The sequence below is a fragment of the Ornithodoros turicata genome, chromosome 2, assembly GCF_037126465.1.
Source record: "Ornithodoros turicata isolate Travis chromosome 2, ASM3712646v1, whole genome shotgun sequence".
Lineage (NCBI taxonomy): Eukaryota > Metazoa > Arthropoda > Arachnida > Ixodida > Argasidae > Ornithodoros > Ornithodoros turicata.
In genome coordinates this window covers 41,621,746-41,636,788 of record NC_088202.1, presented here as the reverse complement: position 1 = coordinate 41,636,788, position 15,043 = coordinate 41,621,746, and the positions used below count along the sequence as shown (strand labels likewise).

The 15,043-nt window shown below is 46.0% G+C and overlaps 1 long non-coding RNA gene across 1 annotated transcript; it reads left to right on the top strand.

The window, feature by feature from the left end:
• Window positions 1-1,188: 1,188 nt before the first annotated feature.
• On the top strand, window positions 1,189-4,580 carry LOC135383389 (uncharacterized). The gene is made up of 2 exons (XR_010419846.1): window positions 1,189-1,291; window positions 4,297-4,580. It is a non-coding gene; the product is annotated as an uncharacterized LOC135383389 (long non-coding RNA).
• The last annotated feature ends 10,463 nt before the right edge of the window (window positions 4,581-15,043 follow it).

Sequence of the window (15,043 nt, the reverse complement as noted above, 5' to 3'; positions counted from 1 at the left end):
GTGGCGCTGTCGAACACTATGACGTCGTTTGTTTACAAACAGGGAGAGGTCTTTTGTTGGACATAAACGACAACGATCTAAGCGTGTTGCACTCCTCCGCAGGCAACTCAAGGTCTAACTCAACTGCTCATGCACGCTGCACCTGCGTAATGCTATTTTGTGCCTGAAGTAACTTGGAAGTAACTCGTTCTTTTTTTAAGTAACTCAGTAACTGCGAGTTACGTTTCAGGCTGAAGAACTTCGTTATTCACTTAGTTACATTTGTCACACGGTAACTTAACTTATAACGAGTTCTTTTTGACGGGTAACTTCTCAATCTATGCATATTTTCACACATGGACACCGCAAACACCCTTTCTGAAAGGGTGCAGAGCAAGCTGAAGGTGTAGCATTACACCTAAAAGGGAGTCAGTTAGGGTACCATCCTATTACACCAATATTGGTGTAGAAATACACCAATACACAAAGGGTGTATTTTCTTCAGAGGGTGTTGCTATACGCCTCAAAGGGAGTCAGTTAGGGTACCATGGAATTAGACCCAAAAGGGAGTTTTTCAGTTTACAGTGATACACGAAACATCACGGTCTTTAGGAGAAAATACGGCGTGTCGTCGTTTATCTTTTGTATAGTGATAATCTGCTTAAGAATTTCGACGCTGCAATGGCATTGATCCCGCGATATCTCCAAGGACATTTTCTGGAAGCATGAAGTTCCTCTCGCGGTAGTTCCTGCAACCGTACTCTACTAGGCCTATTCTAATAGTTCTCGCCACGTACTTAACCCTCTGTTCTTTTCCTGGGCCGCCTAAAATGCACCTGAGTGTTGAAACACGTCAAGGTGACAAACAAGAGCAAAAGGTCCTTGTGCCGATTATGTGTCATTCGAGAACGCACGAAACTCCGGCAGGAAGCGTACTCTGAATAGGTGCGTCAGTTGGGTACACGTAGCTGCACAAAGGCACTGGGATCACCAGTGCGACGGAAATGTTTACTCCCTCCACACACCTGCTTGCGCCCAAGGTGTGTCTGCTCTCCTGTGCAAACCGTATCCATTGTAGAATTTCAGGAAAGTTGCGTGACTATTACGTGACCCCTGCAACGAGCGTGATCGTATGAGTACGCACGTGAGGCATTAAAATGAGCAGTTACGTGGATGTGCGACAAGTGTAAACGGTGTGACACAGACGAACCAGAATACTAAGACAGAGCTATGGGGGCTGAGGCGTTTGTCTTTCTTGTTGGGTGTTCTCTTGCCATGATTGCAGGAATAAGCAGCCACGAAGATAGCTTTGGTAAGCTTTTATCTGTTTCCTCTGCGTTCTTCAAAGCACTGCGCCACAATATATGTGCGCGGTGAACGGATGTGTGCATGCTTCTTGGGAACAGATACTGTGGATGAACGTACGTGTGTCCAGTGGAGTGTACAGGGTTAGTCTAGCAAACGTTACACATTTCGATTGCATCGTAAAAAATAGAAGACGGGGTTTAGCCTATCCCAAACTTTGAAGGCTGATAGCCATTTGTCTGAAGTTTTCTGTAAGCAGTTTTTTGTAAGCACTATGGTCATGTAGAAAGAAAATTAAAAATCAAGCAAAAACTCGCCCCTTGCATTTTCAATTGTCTATCCCACGCAAACACCGCCATTTTTTCCCTGTATCTGCTTCACATTCACATCACCTCACACAGGTGGCGCTGGCTACAACGACATACCTGCCAACTTGGGAACATCCGAATTAGGCAGATTTCAAAAGCGGGGGGGGGGGGGGGTAGGGCGTTTGTTGGCAAATGGACTTGCTATGCGATATAGAAGAAAGCTGATGTTGGGAGGCTTTTACGTGCATATGTAAAAAGGGCACGCTTGACTCCAGCAGACTCACCACGCACAAGTTTTGCAGCAACAGACTTTACCCTCTCCAAGAAACTATCTGGGTCTCTGCCTGTGACGAGGCCATGCCACTTTCTGAAAAGAACGTGAAGACACGAAACTATGTCCCTGTTCTCTTCGCCATACTCAATTGCCCTCAGATTCAGCACTACTCGTTCAGACTGCCTCAGTAACGTGGCTGAACTTGAAAAGCCCATCTGGACTTTACGTGAGGCCGACAACGGCAAGCCCTTTCAACATCACCACCACCACCACCACCATCTGGACTTCCCAGGAGAGCTACATAGTAGATGTTGAACAGTTAGTTAACAAGTCATTGAAAAAGTAGTTTGCATAATACATCACAACCATCAGTTACAGTTATACATCGCCGTCGTCAGTTACGTGAACAGCGACTGCAAACACTTTCCGTTCAGCGCGCTTATCATGAGCTCTTGTGCGCGGGTTCGAGCACACATGTACAGCTCAATGTGGGGAGTTGGGAACACGGAGGAGAAGGTCCCGCACGGATAATATCGTAGTCCGGTCCTTGTCTCGATTTCGGAAAAACTGTTGTAGCTAGTACACCTTGTCTTTGCATTTAACGTGGTTCTTGTGCTCCCCCGACGTAACGTGGGTAACAACAGTGTCGGGCCACCTTCCACACGGAATGCTGATGTTGCACTCATAAACAGTGCAGAACACATGATGCCCTTTCCTGGACGCGATCACGCGTCCCAATTCAGTTGTCTATTGCTTCAGAAACACGTGCAGATATACTTGTATCCCTTACACAGAGCCGTGATCTGCAATATGCAAGGCAGAAACACAGCAAAGGCACCCTTGTCGCCCGAAAACACGGACGAAATGCGCGGGAACTAGAAGCGCTAGAACTAGAATAGAAAGCGGCAGCGATACCGATGGCAATCGGGCTGGTATGGGATTGACGTTTACGTCTGTGTGGCCAGGCAAAAAAAGCAGGTGTTCTAGATATAGAGGGGGAAACTGCATTTTCCGGGAGATTTGCTTCTCGATCGTACAATCGTACAAACCGGTCTGAATCCGGGAGTCTCCCAGATGAATCGGGAGACTTGGCAGGTATGCAACGATGTGATATGCCCATTTTAACCATGATTATGACGTTATGCACTAATCCTCTTCTTGGTGCTACCTGTGTGCCGTGAAATGAAAATGGCGGCTTTTGAGTGAGATAGGCCATAGAAAATGCATAGAGTGAGATATTGCTTGATTTTTAATTTTTCCTCTACAGGATCATAGCGCACACAAAAAAATTCAAACAAAACTTAAGACGAATGGCTACCAGCCTGCGAAGTTTGGGGTTGGCTATACCCTGTATTCTACTTTTACGATGCACCCGAAATGTGTAACATTTGCAAGTTTAATCCTATAGATAACCCGTAGCAGGAAAATGATAGGAAGGTAACAGGAACGGATCGAAAGAAGTATAAAAGCAGAGCACACTAGAATCATAACATGTGTTATAGCAGGAACATGTGTAGGAATGCACAGTTAACATTGTGATACACAGGCAGTGACAAAAAAAAGAAAGAAACATACAACCACTTCCCTTGATCTCACCCGATATGGGATATGGGCTATCTGGGGTCTGGGCACTCTCTCCGTTGGAGAGGTTCACGAAGTTTTGGGCGTCAAAATTTTTTCTGTGATATTCGTGATGTTAATTGTGTTTCTGAGTTGATCATTTGGCTGATTAGTTGAAGCACTATATATAGATGAAAGGCGACGTTAACGACGTCGCGCAGACGACGATAACAGCCGTTGCGTGGTGACCAAACGTGTTGGGGAGCGTTGTGACTAAATTCGCGGAGCATTTGTAGACGTAGGAGGTTGCTCTACAGGTTTTCTGGCGCTATAGTCTCGGACACGCTATAACATCGAAACGTTACGTGAAGATCCTTACGTGTCAACCGCGTAAACGACAGGGAAAGACTCCACCGAGAACAAACTCTCGTCCTTGATCAAACTATACCACCAAACCCGAATTGCTAGATTAAGAGTCCAAAGAGAAGTGACCGATAGAAAAAAAAATAAAATAAAATCGGGCAGTTCTCTCCTTTTGACAGGTCCGCGACGCTCCGGTCGTAATGTTTATAGTTTGGTGATCTTTAAGTTAAATTGATATGATGTAAATGCATTTCACTGACTAGTAAAATAAAATTCGTCAAATTAAAGTTACTGAACTGCGCTTAAAGTTAATTTAAGTTCATTTGCATTATGGTGTTTTGTACTGTGCTTAAAATATGCACGAAGCCATGTACTTCATATCACTTTCTTTAAGTGCAATTTTGAGGCACTTTGCGCATGACTGGATTTTACATGTCTTATTACGTAAGGCAATACTATGTGTGAAGGCGTACTTTGAATTATAATACCACATAACTTATTCTGCAGAATTCTCAAGCATTGAAGACATGTCTGGAGAGATTGATGAAGAACACTCGAGAAGCCGCAGGTCACCGAAAGACAAACAGAGTAAGACCAGTGAAAGCACGGAAAGCAGCGAGAGCAAGTCGAAAGAGTCTTCAGAAAAAAGAGATAAGAATACTGTATCTAGTACGCCATCAGCGATATCCTCAAGAGCAACGCGTGAGACAATAAACGCCACCGCTGGGACAAGCACGACAAAGGCCGCAAACTGACGTACTTTAATCGAAAATAAATCGTTGTTTGCCAACGGAATTCATGTACGTATGTACTTCTACAGAAAAGCTGTTACAAGTGGATTATGTCTGCACGTACTTCTCAAGTGGGCTCATAGGAGTGGTCGCTCCCGCCTTCCGACGACCGTTTTTGCATCTAATGATCACCCGCAATCTTCCCAGTGAGCACATCTTCCCAAACCAGTTCCCATGTTCCATACTGTGACAGCTACAGGAATGCTACCAGACGAGACGGCTGCCAGAGAACAACTGTTTAATGTCAGGTAACCAAGATGGCGACCAAACTAAGTTCGTGCGCCAACCCGTGACGCTCGCTCCCACGCTCCAGGTATCATCTGCATCCTTCAGCTACTACACTCCTCCCCCTCACGTTGGGGATACCGTACGGGACGCCTCCTACGTCGTTGAGGGTATCGCGACGGCTCGATGGGGGAAGCAGGCAGCGACGGTTCCTGTGACGTGCATGACGTTTGATCACAGAGACCTAGTGGCATGGTCGCGTCAGTACTGGGTAACTGCAACGTCTGTCTGGAAAAATTGGGAACAGGTAGTGAGGACAACCTAGCCTTCAAGTGATCTGCATGGACGCGACGATGTTTCCCCGTCCCTTCCAACTACACCTCATAAATAACTCGACCAATCCTTGCGCGAACGACTCCTTTTACCCAGTGTTGCTTTCGTGTAGAATCCTTAGCCAACACATTGTCGGCAGCAGCGAAAGTCCGTGAGGCTTTCATACAACCACACTCATTTACCGACTCTTGTTTGCGTTGCGGACGTACAAAATACAGTTCTGTTCGAAACCTCCGCTTATTCAGCAACGCACTCTAAGAAAAAAATGTAGAATTTCGTACCCAACCTGGTAGAACGACAGTACTCCTACCATTTCGGGCCAATCCACGCGCGCCTTTTCCTCAGCGGGTATAAGCGCTGACGCCCCTTTCCCTTGCTGTTCTCTCTCCCATGTTTGCTCTACGAAAAACGGGTAGAATTTCCTACCCAAGCTGGTAGAACGACAGTTCCTACTCTGTAGTTTGTTTCTACTCTGCAGGTATACCCAAAAGGTAAAACTGGTTTCAGTAGAGATGTGGTTGGAAAACAGCTCTACCAAGATTCGTAAAAAATTCTACCTTTTTTTTTTCTTAGAGTGTATAGTAGCTTATACGCGTCTGGCCAACAATATCGACAGCGGAGCATTCATGCGATATGTCTCGCGAAGCAAATCATGCGCCTTCCTCATTTCGTTTGGAGCCTGTTGAAATGCGTGTACCACTCATTCGAAAACGCCGAACAGTACTGTATGTTCGTCTGCTTTTATCATTCCGTTCGACTCGAGCGAATATATTGAAAATGACGAATGCACGTGGCGTAAGCAAAAGCAAAAAGAAAGAAAAACGAAGGGAATAAAGTAAAAGCTCCACAACTCACGGTACTGACGGCGACAATCTGGCGCAGTTTATAGCAACTTCGGCTGGTCGTTTCTGTGCAGGCCAGTGTAGTGCGCCGCTGTAGGGCCCGTGCAGGAAAACTGCGCCATACAGTGCTGCTTACACCGATCCGACCAGCAGATCATGCTAGATAGTGCCAGTGTTGACCAAAAACTCGTGCAACTGATGTACAATATGGAGTCGCGGTCGCAGGACAACCACTTTAATAACAACTTTAAACACAGGATACATGCCAATGTCAGAATCCACATTCACAACCCACATTTATACCATTTGAGTCCAAGTTCGAGCCCGCCATCGCACGAGAAGCCCAAAACGGTGCCCACGACGTATAGTTCTCCACCTTCGAACGCTTCGCCCGTGGACAAAAAAAAAAAAATCTGTCGAACGCCTCAGCATAACTTGACTCATCCAAAGCATTTAACATCAGCGGTAGGTCTGCCGGTTCCATGGCGGCATTGTTGAGCAAGTGTAGACCATGGAAAAGAGGGTAAGAAGGAGCGGAAAGCGGAACTTCAGAGCTCGTTTTCCGGTCCACACCGCCGATATTCTCGGTGTGGCCTAACGGGCACGGATTCAGTGCTCGCGTGCGCACGGTGCACGCGAACGACCAGAGGAACATGTTGCATGTTGCCCTGAAACGACCAGCAGAACATGCACGCCATGGCGACTTTTTCTGCATGAATACGACCAGCTGAATTCGCTACTACTACAGACTTGTACGTAATGCGTTACAAGTAATTGCGTTGCCAAAAACGAAATTTCTCACTCATTCATTAATGATCTGGAGACGTGAACCCCAAAATGGCCTTTCTCAGATTCAACTACTGCCACTTTCCGTATAAATGAGCTGTGAAGTCATTCCGTAAGGCTACGCAAATATGCTTACGTCCATCGCTGAAGTATCCATGATATGCATTGAACCACAGATTGAGAAGTTACCCGTCAAAAAGAACTCGTTACAAGTTACCGTGTGCAAATTGTAACTAAGTTAATAACGAAGTTGTTCTGCATGAAAGGTAACTCGCAGTTACTGCGTTACTTAAAGGGACTATGAAATGATTTTTTTCTCGTTTTCATCAGAAAGAAAACCTTTTCCCGAGTCTAGAACCAAAATTTTACCTTCATCATGCGAGGAGTATTCTCGGGAGCCAATTAAAATGGAGCGGCGAAGGGAGGACAGCTGGCGCCGCGCCGTGGCGAGCTGCAGAGCGGAGACACAGCTGGCAACTTGACGGGACCACGGCCGGCTCGGCAAGACGTCATCGTGACATGTTGCCGAGCCGAAGGATCCCGCCAGGAGCATGCGCCGTAGGATCCCGCGTATGCGTTCATCGGGAGTGGAAATCTCTCACGACGGCAGCTTCCGCGCGATGGTCGCAGTCTATCGCAGTCGCATAGTCGCATCCAGTCCTCCTCCCGCGGACGCGAGTAGGGTATGTACCACTGCGCCCATACACCATGTTGCAAGGCCATTGGCTTAGACTGTGCGCGCGCTCCGATTGGTCGAGAACGTTTTGAAATCGCATTTTGTACGCGTGCATGTGCGTACAGCGTCTCGGCCGTTTCAGTATAGTTTCGAAATAGCATGGCCGGCATGTCGTCCTCCTGTGTTGGAGGTGTCAATCGACAGAACAGTTTGCAGAAATATGGGTTTATTCGTGCGTTATTGTGAGTCTACGCGTGTTGTGCTGTTTCCGGACACAACTCTTATCCCACGAACAATTTGTCAACTGCGCTACCGGAATGCTTCATGAGTTGGAGCGTGAAGATCAAGTTCGGGCGCCGTTGGATTTCGAGGACTGTCAACAAAGACAGGATTACGTGCCACACAAGCGCTTTTCGCTTCGCTATAATGGATGCACCGCAGGCAGCGAAAGAAGATGCTCGTCATGAAATGGTACGCGCTCATCGGCCGGCTCATGATCGGCTCGGTATTAGGAGTTGAACGGTGTGTTCGTTCTGCTTCATGTTCGAACTTTGTCCCAGTGTGTCAGGGACGTAGTGGGCTTTGTACGCACTGTGCACCCATGTATCAGATCTTTGAATTAGTGCTTTGTATCAAATAAATATTTATTTTACCCCTAAATCGCTTCAGTTATTTTGAATACCGAGTAACGGCTGCAGGCCTGAAATCCAGTAGAAGTTGGTGGTAGCCAGGTCCGACCGAAAAGCCAGCCAGACATGGAGGCCCCTGATTGGCCGACTGGTTGTGCATAATATTCACCACGTCGCAATTTCATTGGTCGTGTGCCCAGTGTTGTGTGAATTATCTCAAACTATGGGCTCTATGGGGAGCTGTTGGAGCCTGGTAGCATCCTGTGGTTTTCGTCGACATGCAGAGACGATGTTGGATAGTTGGTTGCCCTAATTTACGTCAATATTCGCCTGGTATCCAATGTCTCATGCTTCCCAGTGAGGACACGGACAGCTTTTGATGCCACGCAGCAATCGGACCGCCGGAGTGGAAAGACGACGTGGTGCCATCGACTGTTCGTGTTTTTAGCGGACATTTGCATGATCGAATTTACGAAGAGTACGCTGAATCTCTTCAACGTACTGCATAACGAGCTCAGTGTCGTCTGAATCAAGGTGTAGCACCATCACGATACCTGTCCACACCGGGGAAAGAACATCCACCTAAACGTCGCAAAGGTGTGAGTATTTTTCGTTATTGGGGCTAACAAAGGTCTCTCAGTCCGTGTGGTTCAAATGCTGTCATGGATTTCAGGATTGCGTGAATGGGTTAATTCTCATCTGCGTGACTCTGAGCCTTGCCGCCGCTTACGGCACGGAGAGAGTAAAAAAAAAAACGAAAATAGAAGTTGCCGAATCTAGTCCCTAAACTCAGGTGGTGCACTGTTGATAAAAGTTCACTTCGTTTAGCATGATCTTAGAAACCATACTTCAACAGAATATTTATGTAATATGTTGAACATACGTATCCGTTCTTTTCTCTTCACTCATCTGCTTTCATGTTTACAGGTGACTTCCTCAGCGGAACCTTAAACTCCTTAGGTGAGACAGCATGATCATTGTAACCCACTATTCAGAGCAGACAAATGCTGTGCACCCTCTTTCCAGATTCCTCTTTAATGCAGTGTCTTGCCTACCATTCGGGCTCTGTATATTGTTCACAAGCTTTTTTTTATCCTTTTTGTTATTTGATTTACAGTTTGCTTCATGCAGTGTGCACAAATATGATATTGAGGGGGCATTTTCTTGTTTACACTTCTTATCTTATAATCATTGCTCAGTTAGATTACATCATTTGCATTCACCGGAACTGGAGTTGTATACTGTGTTATTTTGTTCTCTCAATTCAGGGATGCCCATGAGTAGGGCAGCTGAAGTCTTTCACCAGGGTAATATGCCAGGACAACTCCAGCAAGTGCTCTGCAGGTCACCTCTAAATTAAAGGAACCTACCTTTGATGCACTTTGTTCTCATGAGATTTTATTCCTGCTACAACTCTGCGCTTTGTTTCACATTACCAAAAAAGAACCCTACCAACCATTATCATACCAGTGGTGTACTGCTGTGTTCAACCAGTTCAACTTGCTCTGGGCATCCTGCAAGGCCGTGCAGCTAGTTCAGCCCTTATTTGCTGGTAACACTGGTGCCAATACAGTTGTTAGATGAGCTGTGTGACAGTGTAAAATAGAACATATCCTGTGTTCTACTAAAAGTAAAAACATGTATATCATATAATGTGTATATGTAGATGTTAGGTCTTAGTTATTGTACTATTTTAGCTAAATGTCGACATTTCAGCTGTTTGAGCCTGATACCCTCGTCCTTGACGCACATACAAGTGTGCCCACACCCTCGGAGGAGCCTGCATAGCGAGGACTCTGTCCAGGTGGCAAATGGAATAGTTCTTTCACAAAGAAAGCAGATTTCCGCCAGAAGACCAACAAGCAGTTTACTTGAAATAGTACCAATTACTTGTCGTTTTTCTAATTGCAAAATATTCGGCATTGCCGTCAGTACTGGGGTTTTTTGCTTCTTTCCAGTCATCTCAACTGGTGACTTCAAGCTTACGTAACACAATAATATAAGAGGGCAATGAAGCAGGCGAACTGGTGTCGTGAGATTGTGTTCCCCAGTCTCAGTGTTATGGATGTATTATACAGTATTGGAAACCTCGTTGAACAATAAATTTGTTAAACGACAAACACTTATCAGAAATAAATACGATGTGCAGAACACAGCTTAGTTTTTGTAGGCATGATGGTTGGCAATGCTAATTGTTCAGATTTACGACGTACTCAACATTGAATACAGAATACGTGACGTGCTCATAAATAAATTAGACCATTAGACCACCCAGAATTTTACAATAATTCGTGCAAACAAATCGAGCAACAAAGGGGGCATCTTCCAAATATCACAGTTGCACTTCACAACAAACTTCCTTTGTTGTCAGATTGCCAACACGTAAACATAACTGCAACTGACGTAAATATAACTGCAACGCCAAGCAACCACCAGACACTTTCCATTGGTGACGGCGATACAACCAATACACGTTGCGGTGAATCGCTAGAGGCCCACGTAACTCGTCAGCCAGACTCTCAAAGCCACGGAGGTACTTGAGTTCCTTGTTGTGAACGGCCGCAGAGCAGAGGACGAATACATTCGATGAAAAAGTACAGCTCACATGTAATACTTGCCATCTCAACTGTAGCAAACGATTTACACGCAAAAAGCTGTTCCTTATAGCGTGTTATCCGAACGCCTCCAACCAAGAAAACGTAATGCTTCAACTTCAACCCTCAGACGCGACCCGAGACCTTGTGACCTTCTATGTGCGTCTGGACGGCGACACTCGACAGCCACAGCTGACTCGCACCATTACTTGCCATTGCGCAACACCGGTGACGTAACGGAACACAGAACTGCGGTCCGTACAGTTACACCATCGACGGGAGAATGTGCGCGGGAGAGGAGGAACGCCGAAGAGACATTTCGAGCGCGCGCTCCTCACAGCGTGGAGCGATTTCTTCCGGAAAAATTTGTGGCATATTAGTTTCTCGGCGGAAAGAACAGTTTCCAGCGAAAAAAAGTATGGGGTTCTGGAAATTTCATAGTCCCTTTAAAAAAAAGAACGAGTTACTTCCAAGTTACTCTGGAGTTACTCAGGTGCAGCGCGCGTGAGCACTTGAGTTAGACCTTGAGTTGCCTGCGGAGGACTGCAACACGCTTAGATCGTTTTCGTTTATGTCCAACAATAACCCTCTCTCTTTGTAAACAAATTACGTCATAGTCTTCGACAGCGCCAACATTTTGTAGAATTTAACTACGCTCGAAGCTAGATTGAACAAGGTCGCGCCCGAAAGCCAGGATCTCGAGGGGCTTACGACATGGTCCCTTACAGGGACGCGACCCTCGGTCTTACTTTTCATTCAATGGGAGACAGCAAACAAGTGCCCGTTCGTGGAACCCAGCTCTCCTGCAGATTTGTTTCGGTTTCAGTCTGTCTACCAATGTCATGATGACGTTTCTCTGATAGAGGTCTATTCGAACGCTTTGCATCTTACCCCCTGTTGGCGCACATTGGTTCAGCTTCATTTCAGTGGCAGCGGTTCTTACTTCCTGAATAAAATACTGTCATTGATTGAATATCACCTTTCATGGCAAAAAATGACATGAAGGAACCGGAGAGAAAGCGAGAAAATATGTTGACGTGAGTGAAAAGCCAGTGAAAAGTAACTTGGAACTTATCTTAAGTTACTTTGGCAAAGTTACCTGAAAAAGGAACGGGTTCCTCTGAAAGTTACCACGGCGCAAAAGTACCGAGTTAAGTTACAAGTTACCAAAAAAAGAACTTAGTTACAGTAACGAGTTACCTCGAACTCTGCATTGAGCCAAACAAAAAATCTTCAGTATGCATATGTGAAACAATAAAAGGTGGCAATCGTCAAGCGTGTACAACTCCTTTTGGATTTGCTTGAGAGCTATACAGACACGAATTGAAACGGGCTTCAAGAATCAAGCTCTTCCTCAGGTGCACTTAGGTTTTGCAAGTTGAGTTCATTTCTAATAACGGAATACATTTATGGCAATAATTGCGCTGCTTCATATGCCACGAAGTATGAAAAATAAAGTGACAACATGACAGTTGAATGACAGGCTGGTGAGCATTTATCCGCACTATCAGTCTTTAGGAGAAGTGATCAAATGTCCGATGAGCAATTGTCCGGGATCCAGGACGGGAAACCGCAACTTACAGACCACTTATAACTTATAAGCCTCCGCCGCGTTGCGCGAAAAGGTGTTACCATACCACACCATACCATAGGTTGGCATCACTGGGAAGACAAGTGGCATTTCGACATTTTGATTTGAAGTACTGACTCAGAAAATATACACACACACCAGAGGCACACAGGGAAAGGCCACAGGCACCGCGGGCCTGGCTCTGATGCAGAACCGCATCGCTCAGTCCTTCTGAATACCCTGCTTTTTTCACCACAAACTTCGTAAGGTGTTCAGATTTGCACACAGAGGCGTAGCCATTCCCTGTTGACTTCAATCAGTAACAGTAACGCCCACTTGTTGGCAGTCCCATTTCGCCTAATGACAGCCACCCCTCTCGCATTTTTAATCCTAAAAATCGCATTACACGAAATGAGAATAGGCGACCTGTGACGTAACCTTGTATAGGGTATATTGTCGAATTACACCCAAAAGGGAGTGTAGAGTGTAGAGTAGGTGTTTAGCGTTGCCGCATTTACCTTAAGGGACAACGGAAGCGAAATTTGTCAATTGCAAGAAAGGATCGGAACAAGGTGTAAACCTTACGTAGAATTATGGTGCCACTAGTATTTTGTGAGTACGGTGTACGGATGGGCATATTTTTGACGAGTACGAACCCGCTGGGCCGCACGCAGGACACGATCGCCCATGGAGCGCGCACGCTGCCGCAAAGCTTTGCGGGAGAATCTGAGGAGCGCGTGACGTCAGGTATCCCTCGAGCTCCATGTGCGGCTGCCAGGTGAACGGGATAAACACGGCCAATTCCGAACAACGCCTCAAGATGTTCGATTCGGAGATGTCGTGGAAGTCTGAATGCGATATATCCGATGAGAGATGGGTTTGTAACTGACTATGCTTCTTCTTCTCTTTTCCCCCCGGAGCGGGAATCAGACGTACGCCGAAATGCAAAGTGGAGGAAAAGATTTGTGCCTTCCGTTTTCGTGAAAATACAGAAGGGGCCGCTCCTTCTTTCAGCCTGATGTACTTCGTTGACAAGCCATAGCTAATGAGCACCCCCGGGTTTGTTTGGAACCATTCTCAACAGTATGTCTGCGCACTACTTGTCTTGTTTCACCTATCTCCAAGTAGGCATAAACGGATCCGCGGCGAGACTAAGTTTCCTGTCTTTCCGAAGCAATTGACATATGAGTCAGAAAAAAAGTGAGACATCGGCGGAATTTGAACTAGGCATCTCTCGATTGCCGGTCGAGCGCCAATGGCCAGTACGGCCCCGGAAACAACCAATGACTAGTAGAGCGTGCTTGTTCTGAAACATGTCCTGGCCGAACGCACGGTAAGACAGCCAGCAATGTAAGCAGCAAGACTCTCACCCCTAGAGAGAATGAGGTCACCTTCCTTCGGAAGGATTTTGGGGGCCAGCCTCGGTAATGTTGTCTTTGTAATAAACGTCAGTCGATGTTTGACGCTGTGTTTCTGCTGTCTATCCGTGTATCGTCCGTCCAAGGAACACTCTGTCCTCGCGTTGCCGAAAGGAAGTCGACAACATGGTGTAGCACAGCCAGGAAACACTTCACAAGCATGCACAATTTTTCTTGTCGTGAAAATCAACCTCCGATCGCAAAACAACCGCGAAATGGAAGTCAGGAGCTCCAACGGGAGAGACAACGTGCGTCACTTCCGTGATCTGCTACGACGGCGCGTCGACGCTCACTAGGGGCTCAGAGTGCTCCGCTGCCGAATTTTATATCGAGATTATGGCGGCATTTCAACTAATATACGTAAAGCTAAGTCGATTTCTGCATTGTTTTGGTACACATCACAATATGAGGTAAACAGCTTTGCAGCTAATTTTCGCTTCCGTCGTCCTTTAATAAGTACGGCAAAATGAAAGACCAGTAACTGTGTTAGTGTGTAAATTGACATATTACGTAACTCATTTGTTGAGAGACCTGCAAAATATTACTGCTTCTCACGCGGGCGAGTGTTTCGCGTTTGCTATTGCAATCACTTGGGAGTAGGAATTTTTTTTTTTTGAAGCACACAGAGGCCCAAATTTTTGCAGTAACGGCCCGAGTAACGCGATACTTTTATACTCGTTACTCAATTACATTTTGAGTCGAGTAATTTGTAACGGTAATCAATTACCTTTGCCAGAAGAGTAACCGGTGATCAATTACCGTTGCCAGAAGAGTAACCGGTGATCAATTCCGTTTTTTTTTTTTTCAGTAATGGGCACAAGTTTGGCTATTAGTCAGGGCAGGAATAGAAACTATATACAATGGACCTTTTCCGAGTAAACCAGAGGAGTAAACGGATGTGCAGCCACCTGTTGGCGGCAGCCATGTTAGTTTGGGGGAGGTAATCGGTTTCAAGCTTACGTGGACGTTTGAGGCCCAGACTTGACGACGCTTTGTACTCATAATCACTACAATGCGCTTTCAGTGTTTCCGTATTCTTCTTGTAAATTCCCTTGCTACTTTCCCACACGACGTGCCAGTGCGAAAAGCGCCACCATGTTTATTTGGGGTTAAAATACGAATTTCGACATTCCAACGCTAAGGGCGACGCGAACATGGAAGTGGTACATATATTTCTGGTCGCATGGCTGTTCTGACTTTCTATTGTTGCACGCTTATGTCATAAGGCAACTGCGCTCTTTGTCGGACATAGTCTGCGTGCGTTAAGGCGGAATCAACCCAATGTATTCTCTATGGGCATTGCTTTGGGAAGTTCATCTCGAAAACTACCGCAGTAATGGAGCAGTACGCCGAGTTGGTAATACATGGGCAAATTCTGCACGTCCTGACA